Genomic DNA, 27,332 nt, shown 5'->3' with positions numbered 1-27,332 from the left:
AAATAGGCCAAAAAACTGCAGTCAATGGATTGGGTTTTTTTTTTCTTAAAAATGCATTGTGCCACTACTTTAAGAGCACATCTGTTATTTAATTTAAGCAAACCGAAAGGGATCAGAATAAACAGAAAAATTAAGTATTTAAGTGTTCCATTACTGAGAAAGAATACTCAAAATATTCAGGGCAGAATGTAATTTCTTGGGTCACAGCAAGGGTGATGTGGCAGAGATTTCATTATTTGCATAGGGTAAAAAGAACCATCTATTCCTTCATACCTGAAGAAAAAAACCCTTCTGATCAACTTTTATTAGAGCTTAATCCACTTCCCAGTAAAATCAATGACTCTTTCTCATGACTTTAATGAAAACTGAATAAATATTCTTGCCAAGATGTGATGCTACAAGGCCAGTACATAAAGTAAATGGTAATTAATGACTTTGAAAACAGAAAATGTTCCTGAGTTATTTAATTAGTTCTTTGAAATATTTCCTATGTAAAATGTAAAAACAGTCTTTTAGAAAAATAATTTAGATAATAAATTTAAGATTAAAAAAGAATAAAATAAATTGTAAGTTAGAGGTTTTTATTTTTGTTTTTATAAACAGGACTATCCAATTTAATCCATAAGCTTCAGTGTCTGATTTTAAAAGCACATGGTGTTCTTTATAAGAAATTGCATTCGGTAAATCTTTAAACTCTGAAAAGCTCAGTTATTTATTTATTCTTATGGAGGCGAGAGGCTGCCCAATGCTTCTCATCACTAGAGCTATATAGACTTCTTGATTGAATGAAACATAATTGGTAATGTTTAGATCAAAAAAGGAGCACACGATGTAAAACTCTTTATTAAAAAAGTTATGCAATTAGTGTTCTTACCCAAAAGAATACTAAAAAGGAGATTTGAGGGTAAAATTGCTGCTTTACCAAGTGGATGCTGATGGTAGTTCTCTAAAAGCACCTTACTTTTCCAAGCAGTTCTGGGTAGATTGGAAGAAGTAATTCAATCTTTTTCTAGATATCTGTTTTATCTACAGTGATGGATACTAAATTCTGAAGTTGACCAATTCTTCCCTTAAATTAGTTCGCTATTGTTTTTACATAGAAAATTTTCACATCACGCCAACTTCCTGCAGAAAACATACAGTGTCTATGAAAACAAAAACTAATAAATGCAGTGCTTATGAATAAATAAATCAGTGCTTAAGGTACCATTTGGAGTTGAATTGCCTGACTGGAAGAGAATTTCTCTTTAGATGGTTTCTGTTTAAATATTTATCTTACGTGGTCGGTCTCTACCTAAAGAGTGGAAAAAAAAAGATAGTTGTTTATTATAAATATCTCAATTTTGCTCATAGCTTGCTTTTTGAGTTGATTATCATGCTTTAGGAATTTGTAACCATTCTACAAGGAAGTATAAGCATGCATCTTTGTGATAATTTTTAGAAATATATTTTTGTATATAGATAGCACAATAATAATCCTTTCCTTTTCTGCAGCATTTTTCAGAGATTTTATAGCATGTTGCAATTAAACCACCTTACATTCCTTTAAAGCATTTGGTATTATGTGTATTTTAGAAGTAGAAAATAAGCACTGACTTTAGTTTCACATCAGTGAATGGAAGAATGTGAAATAAAGACATAAGTTTCTTCTGCACTTTGGTTCTTTTGAGCACAGAGAAGAGATTTAAGGAAACTGGGAAGAGGCCACAGGCAGTATGCTGAAAGCTAAGCAGTTACTGAGGGTTCTGTATCAGCTGTACAGTAATGAACAAATTCAGAATAGTTAGTGAACAGCTAAGCAATAAGAAGTTTATTATCTAGCATAAATTGCTTGCCTACTTACCTTCTGTAGTGTGGAAAGACTTCTAGTCTCATGCTTTCCTCTCAGATTGTACATAGAATCTATGCAAGTGGCCTGTGAGAGGAGATCCAGTGCCATGCTTGATTAAGGCTGATAAACTAGGAGAAAACCCCTCAGCTAAAAATATTAATTAAAAAAAAAAAACAGACCTATGGTATGTGTAGCGCATATTCTCACTTTGCAAACTGTCTGTTAAAGTGGGCTAAGGGTTCCAATAGCAGATTCATGTTCTTACAACATTGAAGAACTCCTCTAGCCGTGGCATCCCTGTTATTTGGTGTTGCCTCTGTGTAAAAGTCAAGTACTGAACTTTCCTTACATGGAAATGACCCTTTGAGGAATCATGCTACAGCAGTGTAACTGATATGACTTCATAAAACAAAGTTAATGGGGTTAGAGAGATGTCACACTCACATTGGGATCAGTTTGTGGAACTAGGAACTCTTCAGTACATAAAGAGAAACAAAATTTTATTATTTTTATTAGTTCTTTGGGAAATAAACTGTATCCAAAGATAGCCTAAGCTAACTGCCTCTTATGGAAATTCCGTTATGATTTAAAATAAAAAATAAAGAAGGTAAAGAGCTGTAGGAACATTCAGACCAAGCCAGAGACTGGCAAAGATAAGTTCTAAAGTCAGTTCCAAAGTCAAAACAAGTTGCACTTCTCCGCTGTCAGAGAACCAGCTCCAGATTTCAAGGTGACCAGAGGCTGAGCAATGTATTGTCATTGTATTAATTTTGGACTTGGATGTAGATAGTCTCATAGTACTACCCATATATATAATACCTACATATATAATTTAGTGGTTTATTTTGAAATTCAAGTGCTCGTTCCTTAAATTTTCCTCTGTAGCTTGAGTATACCTAACACTGGAATTTCATAATCTTTCTGATTTTTTCCATTGAACTTTTCAAGAGTTTTATTTACGGAATTTCTAACTGCATGTTCAGAGACTTATATAGTGTGGTCAAAGGCACAGGTGTAATCCTGTATGCCTTATTCATGTGAGTACTCCTCAAACTGTAACTATTTGCCTGACGAGTGAGGTGAAAGTACAGGTTGACAAAACAAGGACTTAGAGCCAGGTCTTTGTTTCCATAGATATGGACTGGACTGCCAGTGGGAGACACAAAGCCACACTTAAAACTCTAAACACTTGAATGCCTTTATAAATCAGCTTATCTTGGTCTATTAAGCAAAGTATTCAAATGAATGCTGCTTATACTCTATGTTTATTTAAAAGGAGGCAACATATGTATTTAAAATTATGTATTTTGGATTAAATTCTTTATAACATAGTCCAAAAATTGGATAATGTTTTTACTACAGCTGTAGCCTTAGCCCTCTATATCAGCCTCTAAGTTAAGGAGGCCCACATTAAATTTCATTACGTTATTTTTAATTATTTTAATTTTCAGTTAAAAAATAACGTATTTTTCCATTACATTAATAATCTTTCAATTCTAATGAATTGTTCTGGGTCCTGATAAAGCAAAGGCAAATGACTGGATTATGTCAAAAGAATTTATATCAAATAAATTATTGACTATTTTTTTCTATTTCCCTATACAATTCAGTGAAACGAGCAAACCCACTAAAAGGCAAAGCATCTATAACTGGAAGAGCATGAAAAAATTGCAAAGGCTAAATGGCTAAAAATGTTTCCACTCTATTCTGTGTGAACCATAAAATGAACTTAAAAGTTCTCTTTATGCTAAAGAACATAACAGATGATAAAGTACAGTAAGTCACTGCGCAGCAGGAAGTAGAGTATCTCACTGAAGAAATGAAAGGTCACTGCTAAGAGCAGCTACATTTTTTCCTATGTGAAATGTGTGAACAATTTATTTTCCTACATATGCTGAGATTAGAGTGTATTGTGCTGAACTTACATAGGTAATGATGATACAGTTTGACTTTGTGATGCCGAGGTATAAAAGATTTTTATGAAAAATCATATTAAATGTATATTGAGTATAGCTACAGGGCAATAGCTGCTATTTCCTTCAGGGATTTGTAACAGGGGTTGCTATGGCATCATTCTGCTACTGTTGTTAACAGCAGTTGGTTATCTTAAGCCATTTTCAAGATGCTGAATTTCCTTAGTGCACACCTAGAGCAATACTAAAGAAGTTATTCACTCTTCACTGATAAATTAGGGTACTTTGGATTGAACAATTTTGCTTTCTAGTAAAATTTTTAATCTATCGTCTGAAATGTTATTATTCAAATAGAGTTAAAATGTAACTTTGATGTCTCATGTTAATCATCATCACACAGTGGGAAAATGAACTGTATCAGCTTCAAGAAAACAATGAGAGACACATGGGGGAAAATGAGCAGTTCTAAAATTCTCAAATATTCTATTCTGAAATGTCTCATTCCTTCTTTGCTTAGTAGCAGTTGCTTTTGCCCTTGCTGCTTATTTCATTATTCCTATATTGCTCAGTAAGGAGGTGAATAACTAATACGGAGATGTGGGATGGGACTGCAAAAGTCCTCAGATTATTTTTTCACTCTGGAATAGCAAGAGATAAACAAAGAGAGGATTTTACTTAAGTGCTTTTCTAATTCTTCAATATTATTAACCCAGGACATGACAGTAATTTAGTGTAAGAATTCTATTATGTCACTACCTATTTTGGAACTGTTTTATTTTTTGAGGGAAGACTGGGTTATCACAAAATTCTCTCATAAAGGAATTTAAAAAAACATAAGTAGTGAAATTTGAATGTTTTCGTCAGTGTTGCAGTCCTGAGTATTTCCCAAAATAATAATAATAAAAAAGGTAAATAAATTAAAACAAAATGAAAAGAATTTACAGACTTTATGAAAGCATTTTGTATCTGTTCAACTACTAGAGAACAAAAGATTATAACTGTAATGACCCCAACTTTAAAGCAAGACATGCTTGTTAGTGTAAGTTAATAAGTAAAAATTATGAGTTTTGGTTTTATTAAGTGAAGGGAATTTCAGAAATTTGAAAAAGAGGGCTAGCTTTGGGACCTTTTGTAGAGATGTCATTGGTTAGATAAGTTCAGGTTCTCTTGAAGTAAGCTTTACTTACCATACATTGCTAATTATGTACAAGGTGCTAAATTTTGTTGTTGTTAATTTATCATTTTTTTCCTGTTTCTAGTGCATTTTTAAACTTGAATTTCATTAAAATCGAAGAAAAACTGTATTTTTTTTCTTCTGAGGAACTAAAATTACATTCAAGCTTTTTGTGGCTCACCTAAAACTGCTGTACCTACTTGCATAGAAACTAGGAACTTGCATAGTAGCTAGTCTGCTATTTGATAATGAAAATATTTTATGCAGTGGTTTTATGAGCTACAGAGTGAGAGTAATATATATTTTATATGTATGCTCACACATTTGTGTATGTAATTACATAAATGAATTAAACTGAAAAAAGGATAATTTTTAGCTATTAATAATAATTTAATAAGCCTGAATTTTGTGTGCTTTCTATGAATATTTTCATCTGGTCTGTAACATAAGGTAAAATCTCCCAGACTTTTACAGAGAGCCCATGTATTCTTGCCTTTTTGTTTTAATTTTTTTTTCACCTCTTGCTTCTAGAAGGTACCTGAGTGGAAGAAGCTCACACTGCATCTTCCCAACATTCCAAAAGGAGTTGTAGTCCTGCTTATGACACAAAAACCTGGTGCTGGGCTATAGGAAACAGAACAATGCAAACCTCAAGGGATTCTGAGATACAAAGTAAGCAAAAGATTCTGAAAACATACATTACATTGCCTCTTACACCATTCACCACAGCTCTCTTTTTCCTCTCTTCTTCTTCTAAAAACAATTTGGTGTGACTTTGTTTCAGGAATAACAGAACTTCCTCTGTGATACAGGAAAAGCTTTTAATGGAAAAGGCTCAAATGGGAAATGTAATAATAACACATTCCTAAGGAAATCTGCCACCTTAGACTGTGTGCCTGATGAAGAGCAAGTGAACAGCTGAAGTATGTATTCCCTATACAAAATGTATGTGCACATGTTTGGTGACATGACACAATGCTTAGTGACAGTTAATTTTATTCTGGGTCCTTCACATGACAGATAAAATGATTTCTATAATTATTCTTAGGTATAAGACTCAAAGTCAGTTCTGTTAATGCACATACTTGTTTTTTTAGGCAAAAATTCATTTAGATATCTTATTTAAACATCCCTCTGGAGAAAGAACAAAAAGCAAATAAAAAAAAAAAAGCTACAACAAAATTGTGGAAATCAGAAGTGATTGACTGGGTGAGCTCAACTGTATTGCTTCTAGGCCAAGGAAAAAGGCAAGTACAACTGGCTGATTGTTATCTGAAATATCTCACTTGCAATGAAATTTCATTGCAAGGCTAGGTAATCAGACTTACTATTCTTTTAGCTAAATTAGCTCTTTTTACACTTCTAAGTTAAACTAAGGTCATTGGCATTTTATGCTAAGAAATAGGAGAAAATTTATGTGTACGATAGCTTGAGAACCAAAATATACATTAGCCATACCAGCGATAAAATTATTACTTGCCATTATCACTACTTGTGACTAGAAATAGATGAATATTAGAAAAACTGATAAGGAAAATATTATCTATAGAAGTATGCTTTGTTTTAAAATATAATCTGACCTTAAAATGCTGTGACTCTGCCTGTAGAAAATTGCTATAGATTTAATATTGTAGGTCCATAGTTAGGAAAGGTATTAACTGGAAGCATATTGAACTTTTATTAGTGTCATTGTAGAGCCTCACCTAGAAAAGAATTAGGTTAAATAAAGCTGGTAGGAAAGAGTGTTAGGTACATCCCTATATATAGAGAAAAATCTGTCTGATAGAGTAGAACAAGAAGTTCATTCTGTTTTCCTTTTGTACAGAACTGTAAATGAGTAGATAGAAAAACTGGGGAATGGATGGAAGGGAAAACATTATCACTTAAGGAAGCTGTAAGGTGTATAAGTAAGCTTGCACTTTTAATGCATGCTGGACGTGAGTAACTGTTGTATTTTCCAGACATTTTCGTCTTTGTTTATATTACTGCACAGTATAGCAAAATGACTGTTCAGTTCAGTGTACAAATCTGCTTTGGTAGAGCCTGTAAAACTAGTAATTCTGGAGAAACTACCCAGTCACATTTGTTAAGTTTCAGCTTATTTCATTACAGCTGTGTTTAAGAATGGCAAAATTCTGCCATATTAGACCATTTATAAATAATAGAAAAACATTTTGAGAATTTGCACTAGTGAAATAATTTTCTGTTTTTATGTAACAACTCAAAGAAAAGGCAGAATATTTTGCAACAGAATATTTTGCAGTCTATATATCTGCAGATGGATGGCTGAGAATTCCCTTAAATAAATCTGATGTCACACTTTATTTTTTATATTTGTGCTCTGATTCTTGCAGGAATAAATAAAAGATTTCTGCTAAAGTGCTTTGTAATGGCTAGTCTAAAATATAGGACTTTCCTGAAGAGCAGCAGAGTATGTATCCTTGAGGCTTTGGGTTCTCTGCTGGGAACACTGCCAGGAAGAAGCAGTGGGGACAGGCCTAGGTGAAGAAAGGCACAGCAGTGAGCAGATTCTAGTCAGGAAGGGCAGGGATCTGCAATAAAAAGCTGCACAGTTGCCATTCAACCTGTTGCCTTTGCTTCTTTCATGTAGTTGTTCTTTAAAGCTTGACAGGTGTTTGCTGCCAGAGCTGGGATTTGCCTCCTATTTAGTACTGTTGTCATTCACTGGACCTCTACCTTCCAACTTTCAGTGCTTCTAACTTCAACTGTAGACCTAGTCCTTCCTTCCACTCATCCTTCCTCCACAGCAGCTTCAGGATATGCCTCTCTGCAGAGATACACGTCCCCTGTGTCCTTTCCTGTTAGAACCTCACCCCTCAGAACTTGTAATGTACTTCTGTAGACCATGTCTGTAGGATGTTGAAACAGGCTTATTAAAACAGTAATGTCTGGTTGGAGGTCTGCTGTTTCGCTTAAACAATTCCATACAGTTAAACATATTACTGCAGACTGATGAAAAATCACAGTGGCTCAGACTTCTATATAGGCTGAACTTCAGGAGGTAACTAGATTGAATAAAGGGAAATGCATTCATCTGAAAATTATTTAGCATGTGTCATAATGGATTTTATAGCTGATAAAATATTTTAAGAATCTCTTGATACTTGCACAGAAAGAACACAAAATCCAGTGAGATTTCCCTGCTTAAATAATTCTGAAATAATATGCTTATGGGTAGCAAGAAAAATAAACCGATATTGTAATAAAGCCAACTTAAGGCTCCCAGAATAATCCAGGGTATGTGAGTTAAATCCTTAGAGATATTACTGAAACGTGGTTTGAGGAGATGGAATGATTAAGTTTAATTTCTTTGTAGTATTTATAAGAATATAATTTTCATATCAGAGTGAAGGAAAAGTACAAGGAAAGAACACTGCAGAACAAATATCCTAACTAGAATGATTTTTTTTGTTGTTGTTTAATGCAAATACATGGTAACTGTTTTGCTATGGGATTCCCTATTTTTCCTGTGATTTAAACCTCATAAACTGGCCTACTCTCTCAGAGTGTCTTAATTTGAACTCTTCAGTGATATCCTTCACACCTTATTAAAATGTTACCTTTGTCCACATGGTTACAGCAATATTAGGCCCGTGTTGTTCTGAATTAATATACCTGAAGCACAATTAATATATTATTTTACATTTTGTTGCAGTGTGATAGATGGCAGCAAAGGGGCAGTCTGATGGAATGGCATCTGACATGGAGGTGTGTATGAAAAAGAGGTGTGTCACTGAATTTCTTCATGTGGAAAAAATGGCACCCACTGACATTCATTGATGCACGCTGAGTGTTTATGGAGACCAAAGAATGGATGTGAGCACAGTGAGGCAGTAGGTGATGTGTTTCAGCAGTGGCAGTGACAGTGGGTCACCTCTGCTCATGCAGATCTTTACAAGCCTGGCAGGCAGGCTTTTGTTCATCACTGGCAAAAACACATAGCTAATGGTGGTGACTGTGTTGAAAAACAATTTAGTGGCTGAGAATTTGCTCTATTAAATAGCGTTATTGTGCTCTTTGTCTCTGTTACAGTTTTCATGGAAATATATAGAAGGCATTACTTAGATGTCTATGTATCTTAGATGCTTTGGTTTTATGCAGATGATGGAGCCTAATCTAAAGGAGAGGGGCTCTGTGGAGAAGGAGCTGGGCATCCTAATGGAAAACAGGTTGGCCATGGGACAGCAGTGTGCCTTTGTGGCCAAGAAAGCCAATGGTATCCTGCAGTACATTAAAAAGAGCATGGCCAGCAGGTCCAGGAAGGTGATCCTCCCCCTCTACTGTGCCCTAGTGAGGCCACATTTAGACCCCTGTATGCTGTTCTGGGCTCCCCAGTTCAAAAAAATCAGGGATCTCCATGAAGGAGTCCAGCAGAGGGCCACAAAGATTAAGGCTTGGAACATCTCCCATATGAGGAAAGGCTAAGGAATCTGGGTCTATTCAGCCTGGGGAAAAAGAAGACTGAGAGGGGATCTGGTAGATATTCATAAATATCTAAAGGGAGGTGGGAGGTAAATGGATGAGGCCAGACTCTTCTTGATGGTAGCAATAGGACAAGGAGTAATGGCCTAAAGCTTGAACATAGGAAGTTCCTATGCAGAAGAACTTGTTCACAGTTAGGGTGACAGAGCACTGGAACAGGTTGCCCAGAGAGGTTCTGGAGTCTCCTTCTATGGAGATATTCAAGACCTGGCTGGACCTGCGTGACCTATCATAGGGTACCTGTTTTTGCAGGAGGGTTGGACTTGACGATCCGTAGAAGTACTTTCCAACTCCTGTGATTGAGTGAGCATGGGGGGGCATGGACTTGTTGGAAACAATCTAGATGATGATCAAAGGGCTGGAGCACCTCTCCTACAAAGACAGTGTCATTAAAGAAATTGAAGTGCCATTAAAGAAATTTTTGTAGTCATTCATAAAAGTAACAAATAAATGTATTTCACAGGGTTTTACATTCTTTGTTAAATGAAGATATCACTGTGAACAGTTAGAGACCATTATCGATGCTGTTTTCACTGTTGAAGAACATAAATATGTTTATCAGGAATTCCATACATGTTAAATTCAGCCCTCATTTGAATTAGTAAACTTGCAAGAAAAAAACTTATCTCCTTGGTTTGCATTATGTGCATATGCTATGGATGCTGTTACTTAAGGGTATTGTAAGAGTAAAGAGAATTCAAATAAATGAGGAGGAGAGAAGGAGAGAACAGAGATGACTGAGTCTACTCATTTGTATTTTAAATCTTTGCTTTTTAGGGCTCTAATTTTGTAAATCAGTTTAGCACATAATCTAAGTCATGATAATAGTCCCTTTTATTTCTTTATGTTTATATCAGTAAAGTTAAGAATGTGCAAGAGTGTACAAAAGTAAAACAAAAGAAGGTATGATGCTAATGTATTTTTATCCTATTACCCACTCATATTCTTACATTAGATGTCCAAATGAGGTAACACACAGGAACATATGTTATTGATAAAGATTTCTTATTCTTAGTTTTTCACTAAGTTTTAAATTAAAATCTGTTTTGCAAATATCAAAGCTACATTCCTTAGGCAAGATCAGTCATATTGCAAGGTGCTGTCTGTCCTGTAAGGTATGGAGCACCATGTATGCAGTTTCAAAGAGAAGTCATATTTGCATGATCATGTGGGAGAGAAAAAGAGGGAATAGACAATGGTATGTAAAAAAAAAAGAGAGTGGTATAAAACCAAGCATTTTATATGCCTGAATGCAGCAAACCAGGTGAAAATAAAACAGTTACAATGCTCAAGAAACATGGCATGTTTTCTTTTCACTTCCTTTGGACTTTCTTATTTTCTGAAGTGTGCTATAAAAGGCTTTTGTGAGACTATTTGTCTCTTGCTACAGTGATTCAGAGTGCTTAGAAGCATTTGTTTACTACTCATTAGAATGACTAGTCATAAGGATTGATCATCATGGCAGTAACTGGAAGCCAAATAAAGGCTGGGAATTTAAGCAGTAAAGCTAACTTTCTTTTAAGATCACTTAGTTTTAGTAGCAAGTCACATGCAAATAACCGGACTTTAAATGGGTATTACGCCTGTAGCCATTTTTGTCTCTGTGACCTTATTTGTTACTTAGTACCACTGACTCTAGCGGTAACTAGAGTCTACAGGTAACCCCCTGTTAGTACATGTGTGGGGTATATAGTTCCTATTTCTTTCTACTAGCCCTTTGATGTGTCAGAAGCCTGTAGAGAATGAGGTTGAGAAAGTCACAGCTTAATTTCATGCTAGTTCAATGAGGTTACTGATAGACTTTTAAAGAGATTGCTCGATTGATTTTTTTGAAAAGTAGCCGTTGCAGAATTTCTTGCTAGGATATCTCGATCAGTCTCTCCTAAGTTATGTTGATCAAAAAGCCAAAGCCTGTTCAGGACTTAAAAGAGATCAAAAATTTAGGACAGCATAAAATAAAAGGGCTTGAGTTAGCTAGATACTATTAGTTCTTATTTAGAAATTGTTTAGTCTGTGATATTTTATTGTATAGTACAGCAAACTTGAAGAAATTTTTTTTTTTTTAAAAAAAGGTAACATTACACACAATGAAATAAAACAAGACCCAGACAAAATATTTGCCTGTATTATGTCTTTCTTTCTTTGTTCCCATTTTAAATGAAAGAAAAAATGTACCATAGTAAAGTATATGTAGGCAATTTCAGTTACTTGCATTCCCTTAGCTACTTCATCTCATCGTAGCACTGAAACCTGAGTGATGACTTTTTTGGAGATATAAAGTTGTTGTCTGGAAGACCATTTGGGCTCCAGAGAGGGAAGAATTGAAAAATATAGTGACCTTTTAAAATACTTTGTCAGTAGAAAGAGTTCCCATTGAAGGAAAAGCATTTATGTAGGATTATTTTTTTTGTTATTCTCTTAATGGTTCTTTCTCAGAAGGTATCATTTAACTGATTTGTTTGATTTTTGTTACTCTACAAAGAGTATCAAAAATATCAAAAGAAGAATGCCCTGTGTATCTCTACAGAGGTTATAGTAGAAAAAAAAACAGTACTGAATTAAAAGAAATAGATTACACGTTTTTTTTCTTTGTACCTTTCTCCGCCTGTCACATCTGTCATCATTGATTCAGACTGTAGAATTTCTCTGTTGTTCTGTAGCTCTGCACAATAAAGCAGTTGTCTGGGTCAGTGAGGAATTGTTTTTTGTCTTATCTCTCATGGGTTACATGACCTGACTCTTCAAATGCCCAATTTAAATACCCGGAGGGAAAGAAGAGTCACTGTGTTAGGTAAACATACTGTAATGGATAGATGCAATTTCTTACATCTCTGAGTTTTTGTTTTTGTCTTTCTTTTGTTTCTTCAGCATTCTTCTATGCTTGTTTAAAATGATGATACAGTAGGGCAGTTACTATTAGTTTAAAATGTTGATGCTAACGGTGCCGCTCTTTTTTTTATTTTTTTCTTCGCAATGATTTTGGAAATGCATACCATACTTTGAAAATAGTCTTGTAAAAATGCACGATAAAGCATCACTTACATGATTTCAGTTTTGCTTAACTGTATTTAACAATAAGGCCATTTGTCAATTTTAGTTTTTGTAAGGCTTTTCTGGAGTCCTTGGTATGGTGTTTTATTTTGTTCTGTTTTCAATTTTTAAGTAAACTAAAAAAGCGTTCAGATACAGAATCAAGCTAATTTAGTTGTGTATCCAGTAAGTCCTCCAGTCTAACTTAGTTTTTATCATGATAAGATAATCATTTCTAAATCCAGGAAGAATTAACATTCTTAAGAAGGGGCAGTTTTTATCTGCTAAATGATCCTTCTGCTGGAGATGTATAATATGCTGCTGTTCTTCAGAATGGTTTTAAAATTTTTAGCAATTTATATGCATGTGTTTGTGTGGATGGTCTGTTAATTTTTAAGATACTTTTTTTTTTTTTTTTTTTCTAATCTGTAGCATAGTATATTGTATGCACTCACATCAGTTACAGTGAAGGAAGCAGTGATTAAAAGCTGTTTCAATTGATTTATTTGGTGTGGCGTAACAGAAAGCACAGTTGTCATTAATGAGTTTTCAGGAACTTTCAGCTGTACTCCTTATTATCGTGTTGTTCTTTAATGCAATTTCTAAAGCATAATTTTCCCCACAAATATTTTTGTACTGAAGTACTGCCTAGACACAGCCTTAGACACTGTACTGATACACATTATGTAAAATTTCTAAAACACATATGAGTCTCTGAACGTTGTTATTACAATAGTAGTCAAATACCTGTGAAAATTAATGACAAAGCTACCCTTCTGTTGAATTAGAAGCTCATTTTGTTCCAAATCACGCCTATAAAATTTTCCTTGCATAGTCTATAATGTCATTCTATCTAGTTTGAAGTTGCAATTATGCATCCTGTCTGCATGAGGATACTTTAATCAGAATAGACATTAATATGAAAATGAGGATTTTTATGTACTTCATATTTATATCACTTTATATTTATATTATTTTCTCATTATTCTGTGAGAGACTGAAATTGCAAGTACTGCTGTTAACCTCATGTGAAAAAAAAAATAGTATTGTTTTCTGGATATATTTTCTTGGCAGAAGGTCTTTACTCAGAATTCATCTTCTACAAAGGTAGAATTTTATATATTCTCTCACTGGGTTGTGTATATTGTGTTTATTTAAGAAGACCTATAGAAAGGTCAGTCTTCCACATTCTTCTATGCTTCCAGTACTCCTTTAGTGCAGCTGTTTAAAGCCGGTATCCTAATATTACCCTATTGGTTAAAAATTCCTTATTTTATGCCATGAGAAGATGAGAGAATGAGAAGTGTTAAAGTAATACATTTCATAACTTCTGCATGGCAGTGGCACAGGTTGCCCAGAGAAGCCATGGATGCCTCATCTGTGGAGGCATTTAAGGCTAGCTTGGATGGGTCACAGCGCAGCCTGATTGAGTGGCTTGCAATGCAGCGCTCAGCAGAAGGGTTGGAACTGCAGGGTCTTTGTCTCTTCCAGCCCAAGACCTTCTGTTATTCTATGATGTGATTGTTAATTATTTCTGAAATTATAATGCACATTGACCAAACTCTGTTTTTAGCAGATTTTTGTTTAGATAAGAGACTCCAGTGATTTTGATTGATGTTTCCAGTCTGTTGATAGATTGAAGTGGAATGTAAACTGCAAGTAGCCTCACTTTTAAATTAAAAGTGAGCATCATCAGATAAAAACAACCCTCTCTCCTATAGTTCTTCACTTGAAGATCAGTGCAAAAGTGTTAGGATAGCTGGTTAAGGGCTCAAGGGAGCTTGAACCATGCGAAACATATGCTGCGCCATAGCAATTAAAGCAGCCTATTGATTTAAGGCTATAATCCCTCAGTAATCTGAAGTACCTGAACTGTCTGCCATTTGCTGAATAATAATTCTGAAACAAGGTCAGCTGTCCTAGTTGAGCATTTGTACACTATTGCTTTTATGGTCTATTTTGCACTTTGCATCAGGAGGTGTTTAGAGATTTTGCAACTCCAAATTGTAGAAATGGTTTTCTACAGGATGCCCTTCACTGAACAATTTTTTTTAAAGCTTGCATTGAAATAGTTTAATGGTATTGTCGGCTATAAAATTGAATCTAATAACACCTTTATTCAAAATTATACTTATTTTATTCCCCTAAGGAATTTGATTGTGCCTTGTGCAAATCAGCTCAAAGCAGTCTATAACGGGCATGAATTTGAATCTTGTGTAGAAAAGAAAGTCTTGCAAAATATTTTTCCACTAGGGAAGCCTCTTTTAGCTATAGCCTATTTTTAATGAATGGTAAATTCCTAGAAATGTCATAATTACTTGCTCTTATAACCCACTTAACTGCACCTCAATTTATAGCAAATTGAAATATTTGCTTAAGGGTTGGTATGGATGCTACTTATATCTCCTGTAACATTTGTTTACTGTTGTTGGACTTTTGATTATGTATTTTTATTCTTATACGTTCTCCTTCTGAAATTTCAGTACTTAGGGAAGTAACACAGAAATTAAAGTTAAGGGGCAGCACATTTTCCAGTGTGATGTTCCTCTCATATCAGTTTCTGAATTCATTAATAAATTTCAGGTGATTTATTCCACAATCAAGCTGATTCTCTTGACATCATTCAGAGTTCATATGAGAGTACAAACGAAGCAGTCAGCATATCTACTTAATAGATATTTACAGCATACCTACCTACTAGATATTTACTGTCGTCCTGGTGGTATTGAAACAACTCATCAATATACTCTACAGAAGCAAAGCTACTATATTTTCAATTCTTTTAATTGCATAACATTGTGGACAATCTTTCATATCAAGGAAATTTTTAATTGCACAATTCTAGAGAGCTGGTTCTGATTTTCACCATATCTCATGCAAAAAAACACTAAAACCCCAAATGCTTAAAATTAAATCATTCAGCAGAGCTTTATTTGTTATTGCTGGGGAATTGTTTTCAAACTGAGGAATAACGTTTACCCGAAGACTGGAGGTTATAAACCATATGCTCTTGTCTGCTAATATAGTGCAAAGGAGAACAGAATAGCTATTACTCTATGTATTAAGAGTAAAGAATTTCTACTTGCGGGGAAAAAGCAGCTGCTTTCCTCACTGTTTGATTGCCTCTTCAACATGCAGGTTCTCCTCTGAGCAACCCATTAATTTCTCAGAAATATGGAAAAATTCACAATGTAGTCGTACAAAAAGTGTACTTCAGAGAGGAAAGAGCACGATAATGGATCATTACGTTCTGGTAATGCCAGTAACAATAAGGATCTCAGATTTGGTCACTTGAGAGAACAACATATTCAGACTGCACTTTACAAGAATTTTCACTTATTGATAACTGTTTTAAACTAAAAATCCAATCCTCTCTAGGAATATCATTTCAGACTCCTCTTTCTTAGAAAGGAAGGAAAACAGCTTGACTCTTCAGCACAGTAGGTAAGGAGGAGTTCTAGGCCACTTTTCTCAGAGAACTTCAGGGAATATGGAATAGAAGTTTTACTATTTCATAGCGGAATACATTACGTAGAAGATTTCAAGGTTTTGCAGTAAGAAAGTAGAATAATAGTTGGAGTGAAAAACTGCTTAAGTTTATGTTTGAAAAGCAAAATAATATTAACCTTGAGCTATGAGTGATGATCAGAAATATTCTATAATGTGAGTGCTTTGTAACTGTCGACTTTTAAAATGAGGTATTATAGACAACTGATCCCACATCCAGACAGATTAGTATTAATTTATTTTTTTCCTTTCTGCTATGATAGATATTTTTGTGCTGGTTTTATATGGATATTCTGGAATCTTGGGTAAAGTAATTCAGACAAAGAGCTATTTGTGAGGTGAATGTTCTCTAATACAAACATTCCCTTAAGAATTAGAGCATTTTTCAGCTACTAATCTTGAATTTTTATTAAAGGGTCAAATCCTCTGACACTTCTCAGTGGAGCCAAAAAATATGTATACTTTTTCTTTTATTAAATAAAACAGGAAAAGTATTTTGAGAATCAGAGTGAACCAAGAATTTCGATCTGCATGCTTGAATGCTTTTATGTGGTGCTGCTCTTGCAATATGGAATAGAGCAAGGAGAGAGAAGTCTAAGGAGGACTTTTTCTATGAGATCTTCAGTGCGGGTGAAATAATGACGGAAGTACATCCTGAATAATTTATCTCTCGTCCTCCGTGCCAGAATGGTGAACATACAGAGAAGACGTTGAAGATGCTAGTTAGAGGTGTTACACTTAGATGTTGAAGAGAATAGTTTGCCTATTTTGCTATTTTTTCAGGATAAAAAAAAATGCCATGCAAAATTCTTGTGTTTTAACTACTGCTCAGATCGTCAGAATGCTGCAGTAGAGAGCTGTCTGTGGAGGGTTAAACATTTAATTAAAGAATGTATATTTAGTGAGCATTGTACTAGCTTCTTTGCAATCCTTTTCACACTTAGCGTACCTGGAATAGTAGAACAACAAAGCTAGGGAGCAGGAATTAGCTTTGGCTCTTATCTGCCTGCCCCATTGTTGTGTTAGGAGACAAATGACATCTTTTCAGTACAGGCTCACTGGATCTCTCCCGGACAATTCATAGCTATAGTTAGCACTTACAAGGAAATGTTCTCAGCAGGCGTTTGGATGTGGTCACCATGTTTTGAACTGAATTCAATGCTAAGGATAGGCCAAAGAGAAGTCCATTACCGATAGCTTATATTTTCCTTTTGTTTGAAGGGTCAAACATACATCGCATCATCAAGCTAACTGTGGGACTTCTGTAATGACTCTGCATAATAGTCACTGCAAAGAATTGCAATCCATTTGGAAAATTTCAGCCAGTGCTGAAAAAAATAAATGTATACTCTCCATGGGGTTTGTAATTTATTGCTTTAGAGAAATTGAGAGACACGGGAAAAACTGAAGAAAAACAATTGTGGAAAGGTAAGATCAGAGCAGTTGAAAGAAAAAGGTGCTACTGTATACTACTTATCACCTGCATTTCAGAAGCTCTCCAAATGCCTTGTAAATCCCATGGGGGCAATGTGTATACATTGTGTATGCAAATGTTCTATTTTACCTCTACAGTCCTTCACTGTTGACATTCCTGTCAAGTAGATAAAATATGCTTAATTAAGGTTAATGATGTGTGCCAGTGCAGATCAGGTATCCCATATGGAATATACCAGATGGCATACCTGTGATGCCTTAAAATTACCCAGTTCAGAAAGACAGGTGAAAAATCAGGGATAGTTAGAATGACAGAATTCCTCTGGAGAATATACTAGCAATTCTCTTACTGTTTGTATAAATGTGTTATGATTTAGTTCTTATCAAAGTACTAGTAAAAGCAAACTAATTTTCCTCCTATTTCTTACAGAAGGGAGATCTGGTAAATTAAGAGTATAAAACTTAAAGAATAAAAATACCCTTACTGGATTCAATAAATTAAAATTTACACACAGGTTCAACAATCCCAGATAATTTAAGACCTTTGATTGTTTGAATAGCAGAGAAAACTGCCCAAAATTTACATATCGTGTGCTAGACTAGGTGAAGAGACAGTGCTATGCAAGATGAAGTCAGCACTGCAAGAATCCCAGGAATATCAGTAGATCATTAGATTCTTTGCAAACTGATGATTAATATAAGTGGTAAAATTTAAAGTCTAGTTGTCCTTGAATATCCAATGATCAGTGTTGCCCAAAGTATTTCCTCTGGTTGCTAAAGTATATTGCCATCACTGTTGTACTCTGTATAAAATGTAAACAAATGTTATATTCTGTACAAACACACAAAAAAAGAGAAAGATGAAAAGAAATTGAATTCTTGAAAGTACATATTTTTTAAAATTTAGGAAAAATACGGTTAATTCTCATTCTGACAAAATTATTGTCAGCCTTCAAATATTTATATTGATACCTTAGCTTTTTGTCTTCACATAAATGTAAACAACAAGAGAGAAAACATCAGACATGCCTCAAAGTTCATGTCCTGGTGTAAATAAAAAAAGTCATAAGAATACAAGTAAAACTCCACTCCTTCTCCTCTTTCTTATTCCCAACAACCAAAGTGTCAGTACATTCTAGGTTATTTCATATCTTTAGAATGAACTCAGAAGTCCATTCTAATTTCATAAAACAAAAGAAAATTCTGGTAGTAATGGTATAAGGAGGATAGTATTTCTTAGGTAACCATCTTTGCAACAGTACTCTTAAATGAATATCCTAGATCTTAACAAGTCCTAATCCTTCTGGATCTTTTCCTCCCAGACATTTGCAGCCAGAGCGAATGTTCATTATAGCCTTTTTTCATCCAAGATTCTGTGACTGAATATTGTAGTTTAAAAGAGACCATTGCAAATAATGGGATTATTTTTTCTTTTTCAAACTTAGGGTTCATGTTTCCACCTTTGTTTTCTGAAGGGAACTTGAATGTCTTTTTCAGTGCTATATTTTATGGAGAAAAGGTGTTTATTTTGGAATGACTACCTTGGCTTCTGTAAGGCTTTTGGCACTGCTTCCCATAAGGTCCTCATAGAGGAACTGATGAGGTATGGGCATATGAGCAGACAATCCAAGTGAGGTTGATTGAAAAGTGTCTGAATGGCCAAGCCTGTAGGATTTGACTTTTCTATTTCTTGCAGGCACTGTAACTTTTAAAGTATATTAATTGCACTTATACGTGTTTTTCTGATATTGCTTGAATTCTCTCAATGCTGATGCCCTCTCAGCTAATTTAAGAAATGTTTTAGAATACCAATGCCTTTCTATTCTTCTTTATGATATTTAGGAATTATTTAGTTTTGCTGGAGTTTGGTCTATGTTAATTGACTCCCAAGGATGTTTTGCCACCAAAAAAAATGTGTCACCTCAATGAAATATTTTGCAATGTGGATCAGGCAATATTATGAACGTGAATTCACTTTCCATTTTTATTATTCAGGATTCCATGGTATGACTTTAGAGACATTCTTAGAGCAAATTCTTATATTGGACTGGATTCCATTGAGTAGAGGTCAGTATAACATTTGTCATAGTTTGCCTACACAGAAATGCATATACCATTTTGCAATTTCAGGAATCTCTGGAGTGTAACATAAACACAGATTTAATGACTTGGAACCTGCTGTTCCAACTGCTATTTTGACAAGCTGCTGGCCTGCTATAGCTTACACAAGAATTCTCCATCCTTCATGAAGAGTGGAGAATTGGCAGCAGATTTTGTGTGCCAATTTTGCATACTTCCCCCTGTGGAAGTTTAAAGAGAAAAACTGGTGAGATATGCAGAACTAAGAGTGTCGACTACCTGATAGGAAAGCAGTCATCTAATTTATTTATTTTATTATAATAGATACAAAGTATTACTATGAACCAGGATATTAAAAAGCAACAGGGTTAGCTGAAATAGGATAATTTGTAGCATGATTGTATTAACTGTAGTATAGGTATAGACACAGCCTCCCAGTACCACTGAATTGAATAGAAAACAGGTATCTTCTTGACACTGATGACATGAATATTAATTGTACTTTTCTAACTACAGATGGTCTTTAGAACATTGTCTACAGTACTGTAGGATGATGCTGTGATGGTTTTGATCACTGATGGCAAATTTCAGTGTAAAACTATTTGGAACCAATTTAGTAACTGACGTTATTAAGCACATTCTGTGCACCAGGGAGTTACAAGGAGCAGAAAATGAGAAGTTGCTGTGAACATCACAGCATGCTCTTGTTTACATAAGTCTAATCACAGATATGCCTATGTGAACTATGTTATATATATATATATTACTATGTTTTGGAAATTAGCTTTGTTCTTGGAGTGCCCTTTTGGAATTGTTTCAGAGAAAAGTAATAGAGAAAGAAACTGGAATTTAAAGACCAAATGAGAAACTGGACTCTGCATTTCTCAGAAGCAGTAAAATTAATGTATCTCTTGTTGATTGTCCTATAGGATGTAGCAGTATTTGCAGTCTGGTATAAACAAATTATTCAGTCCTGAATTAAGGGATTTCTTGCTTACCATTTTAATTACGTTTGAAGCTAGAGAGAAATATAATGCATATAGGAATTCTAAGCTGCATGTTCTTTCAGAAATAATGGCAGCCTTTCAAGTTTTTTTAAACATATTGGGGTTTACTTTGTCCCATCCGTTCCACAACATTCAAATCAGTGAAATGTTCTGCTTGAAAAAAGCTGTTATGGTCTTTTAATGAAAAAGATTTTGGTTTTGAGGCAGTGGTCATTAATTGAACCACAGTCAAACAGTTATATTTGGATTTATAGATTCAATTATTTTAGCCTACCAATTAAAAATTGACTATATTCTTAATTGCAGGTCACTTTGTGTATTTGTATTCTTTGCTAATTTGTTAGTCAAGTACCTTGTTCTTTTCATCTTTAGTTCCTTCCTTCAATAAATTTCAATACAAGTGTATTAATTCAGAAATAAAAAGACACGTTCCCTCTCAGTGCACTTGCCTGCAGAAACTAAATGTTGTCTTCTGTTCTGGAAAGATGCAACTACCAGAACCATTCATGGATTTGGCTTTCTCACCTGAACAAAATAAGACCATCCAGAAAATGGAGCAGATGTGCAAGTGCACTTTAAAGTCTGTATGCAGAAACTTAATTTAAAATTAGTGTCTCTGTGCCTGATGCTCTTAGAAAAAATCAAGAAGCCAGAAAATACAAGCAGAAAAGTTTCACTATGTTTTCTTTTTAAATCATAAAACTCAAGTCCAGATTAATTCTTGTCTTCCCAAATATATAAAATGCCTTTATCTTGTTGATAGTAATATTGGTTATTTTAAAATATTTTTAAATTCTCACTTCCATATACAGCCACCAGAAAATGAAATACCATTGAAATGGGAAGGTTACATCAAACTTCTGACCTAGACAATTATAAAACCAACATCATCAGAGTGCTGGGTAATACAGTATTGATTTACTATCTAATTTCTGCAGACATGAGGGATTGAGAGAAACTAGATTGAGATCGAGTGCATTTTTGTTTGTTTGTTATGTGCAACTGCTTTATCAGGGCAGTGAACAGCGATCGTCATGAAGATAAATCAGTAAGTGGAATGATCTAATGGAGATGCAAGTTGGAGGTTTGTAAAGATTCTTTTTTCTCAAATACAAAATGGAAACCATAGCAATTCATAGACTAATGCCCATTTGCACACATTTACAACAGTTGAAGCATTTTGTTTTTAAAATAATCTCAATACTTTGGCTTTCTTAGTATTTCTTGAGTCCTGTATCCCTGCCATTAAGAAGAATCTTTTGTAATTATAATGAACAGAGCTATATTATCTTTGATATGATGTTTAATGCCACTTATTATGACAAATAGCTATATTGGGGTGTGAAATGAGAACTGTATTTCCTGGTCAGACTGTTTCTTCAGTCTGTATAGCAGATATAAACCAAGTTGCTTGCATCATTTTAACCACTACCAGATAAATGCCGTTATGATTTTCAGTGCAGCTCCTACTCTGGAATAGATTGACTTCCTCATTCTGTCTGTAAGAGCAGAAGTCCCCTGCAAATACCATTGGCTTTGGAGACGATTGTGCATTCTTAGCTCCTACAAGTAGCAGAGAAAATGCTATAAGACTGTATAGCCAAATTCTACATGCCATGGATTTATTTGGCTCCATTTAATAAATAAAATACTCATCATTTTCCCAAATGATGGTAGTGTCAACATAGGCAGCCTAATATTTGAGGAAAGGTTTTTCAAGGAGGTTAGATTCAGACTGCCTTGTGTGTGATTTTGGTTTAATCCTGTTACCATAGATACACTGGAGTCATACAGGGTATTTCAGTACCAAGGCCATGCATTCACTTATTTCCTTTCTCCCATTGTTTCTTACTTTTAGCCCCAGTTCCTGCTGGGGATGAAAGATGAATCTGAGCAGTGTAACTTTGAAAAAAAGTATTACAACATTAAGAAAAAAAAGTTCATTCATGTTTCAACAGTCATTTACAAAGGGATTACTTACTGCATGTTTCCAGCTGTTTCTGGTATACTTTGGACTCTGTTGTTTTGTAAGCTTTTGTAAATGCAATTAAATCAACCTAGAAATAGTGCAGCTCAGTCAAGTTCTCCCTGTATGATCTACAGTGTGTGAATTAATACAAGGAAGTCTATGAAGGTTAGTGTATCTCCTATTATTATTATGAGGTAGTTCCTATTGATTTGGTAATAGAATGTGAATAGTTACTGTTCACTTAATGTATTACAAAACATTTTACACTTCACTGGTTAAACATTTTCAATGCAGACATAATGATCATTTTGACACAGTAAGATCCAAAGTGTTTTCAGTTCCTATTGCTCAGTATTTGTATTGTGGCTTAAGAGTAGATAAGAATGAAAGTAAACATCATGTTTGTTTTCAGACCATTTCTTGATGCTGCAAGCATGCATTCGTCTTCAATAACTCAAGTGAAGTCAGTAAAATGGCTTATTAAATAAGGAATATGCTTTAAGATCACTATTACACTTAGTAGCTGAAACACAAATTATGTGATCTAATACAACTCCAGTACAATTTTCATACCTAAGATTCAGAACGTAACCCATTCTACACATATAGGCTTTTTTCTCCTTTGTCTTTCTTTTCCAATTTAGCTAGAGATGAGAGCAGTTATACTGTTGCCATCAAGCACAGTATTCATTTTGCAGGAGATATCAACCACAGATGCTTTAATAATGTATTCAACATAATAATTAGGGCAATTTGCCTGTTTTATTCTAATGCTCAATAATCAGCAATTATCTTTAGCCTTAAAGTTACCAAGGTCTAGTTTTTATATCCTCTCTAACTCTTCTTTTCTTAGTCCATGCTACCATAACTGAACATTCCTGTAAATCATACTAGATCTAATCCCTTTAAATTCTTTGGACAATGACTGTTTAATGGCAGTGCTTCCTAAAGTCTGTTTCTCTAATGTTATACTATTACCCTTCATATGACTATGTGACTATGATTAGATTTCCTTCAGATTGGAGAACCTTGTTCTTATCTTGTGAAAGAAAAAGAATATGTTTAATATTCCTTCCTTATATGTGTTTCTTAATATCTCCTTTGTGATTTATCTTTTTTTTTTTTTTTTTTAAATAGTCCCAATATTTTCAGTATCCATGAACATAACATTTCTAGATTTGACTCCTTCCCAGTTACTTTTTATTTTATTTTTTTTGACATCTAATGAAATAATGTGGTGATTCCTTCAGGCAGTATTTGTAATGAACATTACTGAGTGGCAACAACTTCAATATGTTTACATTAAGGCATGATTAATACCAAAGTTATTAAGCTACATATTGGGTAAAATTTATATCCAAAATAAGGCATACTGCTAATTAAGTAATTGTATTTACTGGTATATTCCCTGCCCAAGTATAAATTTGGTGATGAGTAGGTTTATTTAAGGGGCTTTGGGATTTGCATGTTTTGTCCTGCAGGATCAACAAAACTCAGCTTGCTTCTTGCACGTGTGTCATTTTCCACAATTCAATAGTCTGCTGAAGTAGGTTTGTATTGAAACATTTAGTAATTTTAGTTAGAGTATGTGTCTATGGTAGTTACTTGGAGTGGTACCATTGAGCTCATAAGCAAATTATTAACTTTCCAATAGGGTTAAATAGGAAGGCTAACCACATTAGTGGAAACTAAGCTTAGGGAGCTGTTATAAAAGCTGGCAAAAAATAAGTAATTAGATTTTTAATTCCTGTGTGACTGAAAATTGAACCAACATGCTCATTTAGAAAGACATTTTTTACTGATAATTGTGGTTTTATTAAATGCAGACTGTTGGACTTTTGTTTCCAGTATGTAATACTTTATTCCAATTTTTTTTTTAATTAAATAAAACCTTTGAAATGAAGGCCTAAATTTTTTCACTGTTAAGACTTCTAGTGCATTTAGATCTGAGAGAAATAAGAAATATAAATCATGTTTTACGCCATCAAAAATTGTACTGGCAGTTGTTATGGAAGTGAGAGTAAAAGTATTTTATGTATCTTCAGGTAGAACAGTTATGGAAAAGGTAAGCATATTTATGAAACTGATGTCAGAAAACAAGATTTTTAGTATCGCCTAAGTGATTTAGAAACAAAAGCATGGCTTGAAATTATGAGATGCATGCTTCTAAGGAATATAAGTACTTAAGAAAATCTGTGTCACGATGAAATAAGTGCTTGGATTTTAAAAATCACGTTACTGTTTTTTTTTTCTACAAGACTCTCAGGTGCTCTATAAATTTTAGTGATCTGAAATAATTGCATAATTATTGGTATTCTCTTACTCCCCTTGGAAAGTGTTGAAATCAGAAACACCTTTGCTATTATCTACTTACTCAGTAAACTAAATCTGCAGTTTTGATAGCATTGTCTTGCTGAAATGGTTGGGAAGTGTGACATTTAAAGCAAGGCATGAACTGCTTTCATTACGAAATTCCTGAGATCAACATAATCAAATACTAATTAGCATTTACATAAGATGAATTTCCAAATAAGAATTATTTCACTTCATAGCTTTTTCTTTATAAAGTGAGGAAAATCAGTTTTAAGACATTTAGTTTTTTCTTCTGAGCACGTTACATATTCACTTGCTTTTAGAACAGTTAGTCAATACAGGGAAGAAAGAAGTGTTAATGATAAGTATAAATAAAACAGCATTTATACTTCACACTGATTTTACAAAGGCCAAACATATAATTTGATCCAAATGCAATAACACAAAAAAGTGTGTATTAATTAATTGCCACTGATTTCTAGAGCAGTAAGTGAACTTAGTAAGTCTGTGCATACGCATATGTGCTGTACCACACTGGTACTTTTTCCACTGTATTTACTGATTGCTGTGATTTTTATGGTACTTTAGAGAATAAATAAAAAGCTACATTTAAAAAAAGATCATAAAATCATTTATCTTTATAGGACTTTGTTGATCCCAGTGCTGACTTCTGACTTAAACTTGTTGAAAACATCCAGTCACTGACATATGTGTAGCTTTTCTCTTTTTCCTTAAATATCATGCATAACATTTTCATGAAGGCACTTGCACATACTGGTCAAGTCACTTGTCAGCCAATTCCTCTATAAGGCACTTTTTAAAGCACTCTTCTTTTTAAGTCTACTTTCTCCTTTCTGATATCCTCTCCTTCAAAAGTGTGTTGCTAAACAAATTGTAAGGGAGATTTAGCCTCATTCGAGTCAGTCCAGCTGAAAAATGAGAGTACTCTAGCCTTGAGTTAAGCATTAATTCCAAAACTGCTACAGAAGCTATAAAAGCACTGTTACAAATTGCTATAATAGGCTCAAATTTCTGATTAGAACATTTTTACCTAATGAGAAAGATTGTAAGTTGGGAAAATGCATAGCAATTTTGTGAGTAGAACTAAATATCTTACATATGAAGGAAAATTAAGTTTTAAAATAAATTCATTCTATTTCTGTTTATGTCCAGAAGCAATTCAGAGCTGCTAAGGAAATCATTAAAAATCTGTGTTCCATATCAACAAGTAGCATTGGTCATCTCAGAAGACAAAATAGCACCAGGTAAACATGTTTCATGTACAAGAGACTCAAGTACTCCTTCAAGCTAAGCCCTGGCCACAGGACTGAAATAATATTAGACTCAGTCTATATTTCCAATAGGTATGTCTACATTTTCTTAGGTAACCTTCTCAATGAGGAAAGTAATCTGCAAATATAAACAGAACATGGATTTCATCTCCCTTACCTATATTTGCTGCTCTAAGCCAGTTAGCTAGCACACTATTCCTGGGAAGGGAGTTCATGGACAAATCTGATTTGTGAATCACTTTCTTGAAGTGTCCATGAACCCTGCAGATAGCTCGAGGGGATTTCTTTATCCCTTCAGCTGCCACTATGATCAGGTTTTTAAAGTTTTCCTTAACTTATTACAGATGTGGCGATGACAATTAGCACATAACAGATCCCTCTGCAAATACTTAATGTGTTTTAAATGTTGTTTTTTAAAAAAAAATCACATTAATTTTCAAAAAACTGGGAGACTTGAATCACTCAGCTCTCCATCCCAAGCTTGAGGTCATATACATTCAAGTAGGTCTTAAGACATTATTTTGATTATATTTCACACAGATAAAATCAGTTTTTATAGAAGATTAGTGTTGGAGTTTACACATGATACATAATTAATGAGTGTGCATAAATGGTTAATGATTTTTGCATAAATGGCAACACACCTGCTCATATTAACCATTTTGACTGTAACAATCCACATCAATTCTTGATATGTTTCCATGTAATTACTTTGAAATTATCTTCCGAATCTTTTCCAGAAATCTTAGCTGTTCACAGTATTTTATAATGTCAGACTCTCTGCAGCCCCTGGTCATCTGTTGAAGAATTTGGCCACAACTTTTCCACAGTTAGCTAGTACAGATCTTTTTCTTTAGTTTAGTGAATTTTTAAGCCACTGCCCTTGACAGCAAGTCTGAGCTGTTCTGTCTGAGCAGGAGTATTGTTGGCGTTATTCATATTCTTTATCCGATTTAATAGAACTCTACAATTTGATAGAATTGTGTACATTTTTAAGTTACAATACTAATAAAATACAAGTATTTTATTTTCCTGGAAAATATTGAAGATGTTTTTGATGCTTCTTACCTGTTCATTGTAGATGGATGAATTGATTGATGATCTTGGCAAGTAACATTATACAGTACGCATTCTAAAATAAATTTCTAATTTCTATTGTCTTTTCTTTACTTTTAGATGTTTCTTTTCCTAAAGATCTTTTTACTTTAGTGTTATTTTATATTTAATTTTAGCTTTGTTCCATTTTATATATAACTCCTTTTTTTTTTTCTTTTTTTTTT

General features: G+C 34.1%; 1 long non-coding RNA gene across 1 annotated transcript; it reads left to right on the top strand.

The window, feature by feature from the left end:
- The first annotated feature begins 5,543 nt into the window (after nt 1-5,543).
- Nucleotides 5,544-6,139, top strand: LOC122181315. The gene is made up of 3 exons (XR_006179396.1): nt 5,544-5,590; nt 5,703-5,841; nt 6,016-6,139. It is a non-coding gene; the product is annotated as an uncharacterized LOC122181315 (long non-coding RNA).
- Nucleotides 6,140-27,332: the final 21,193 nt, after the last annotated feature.

The sequence above is a fragment of the Lagopus leucura genome, unplaced genomic scaffold, assembly GCF_019238085.1.
Source record: "Lagopus leucura isolate 7727_CA_CO unplaced genomic scaffold, USGS_WTPT01 Super-Scaffold_100009, whole genome shotgun sequence".
Taxonomy (NCBI): Eukaryota; Metazoa; Chordata; class Aves; order Galliformes; family Phasianidae; genus Lagopus; species Lagopus leucura.
Note: the sequence above shows the minus strand (reverse complement) of the source record. Positions and strands in the feature narration are given on the sequence as shown.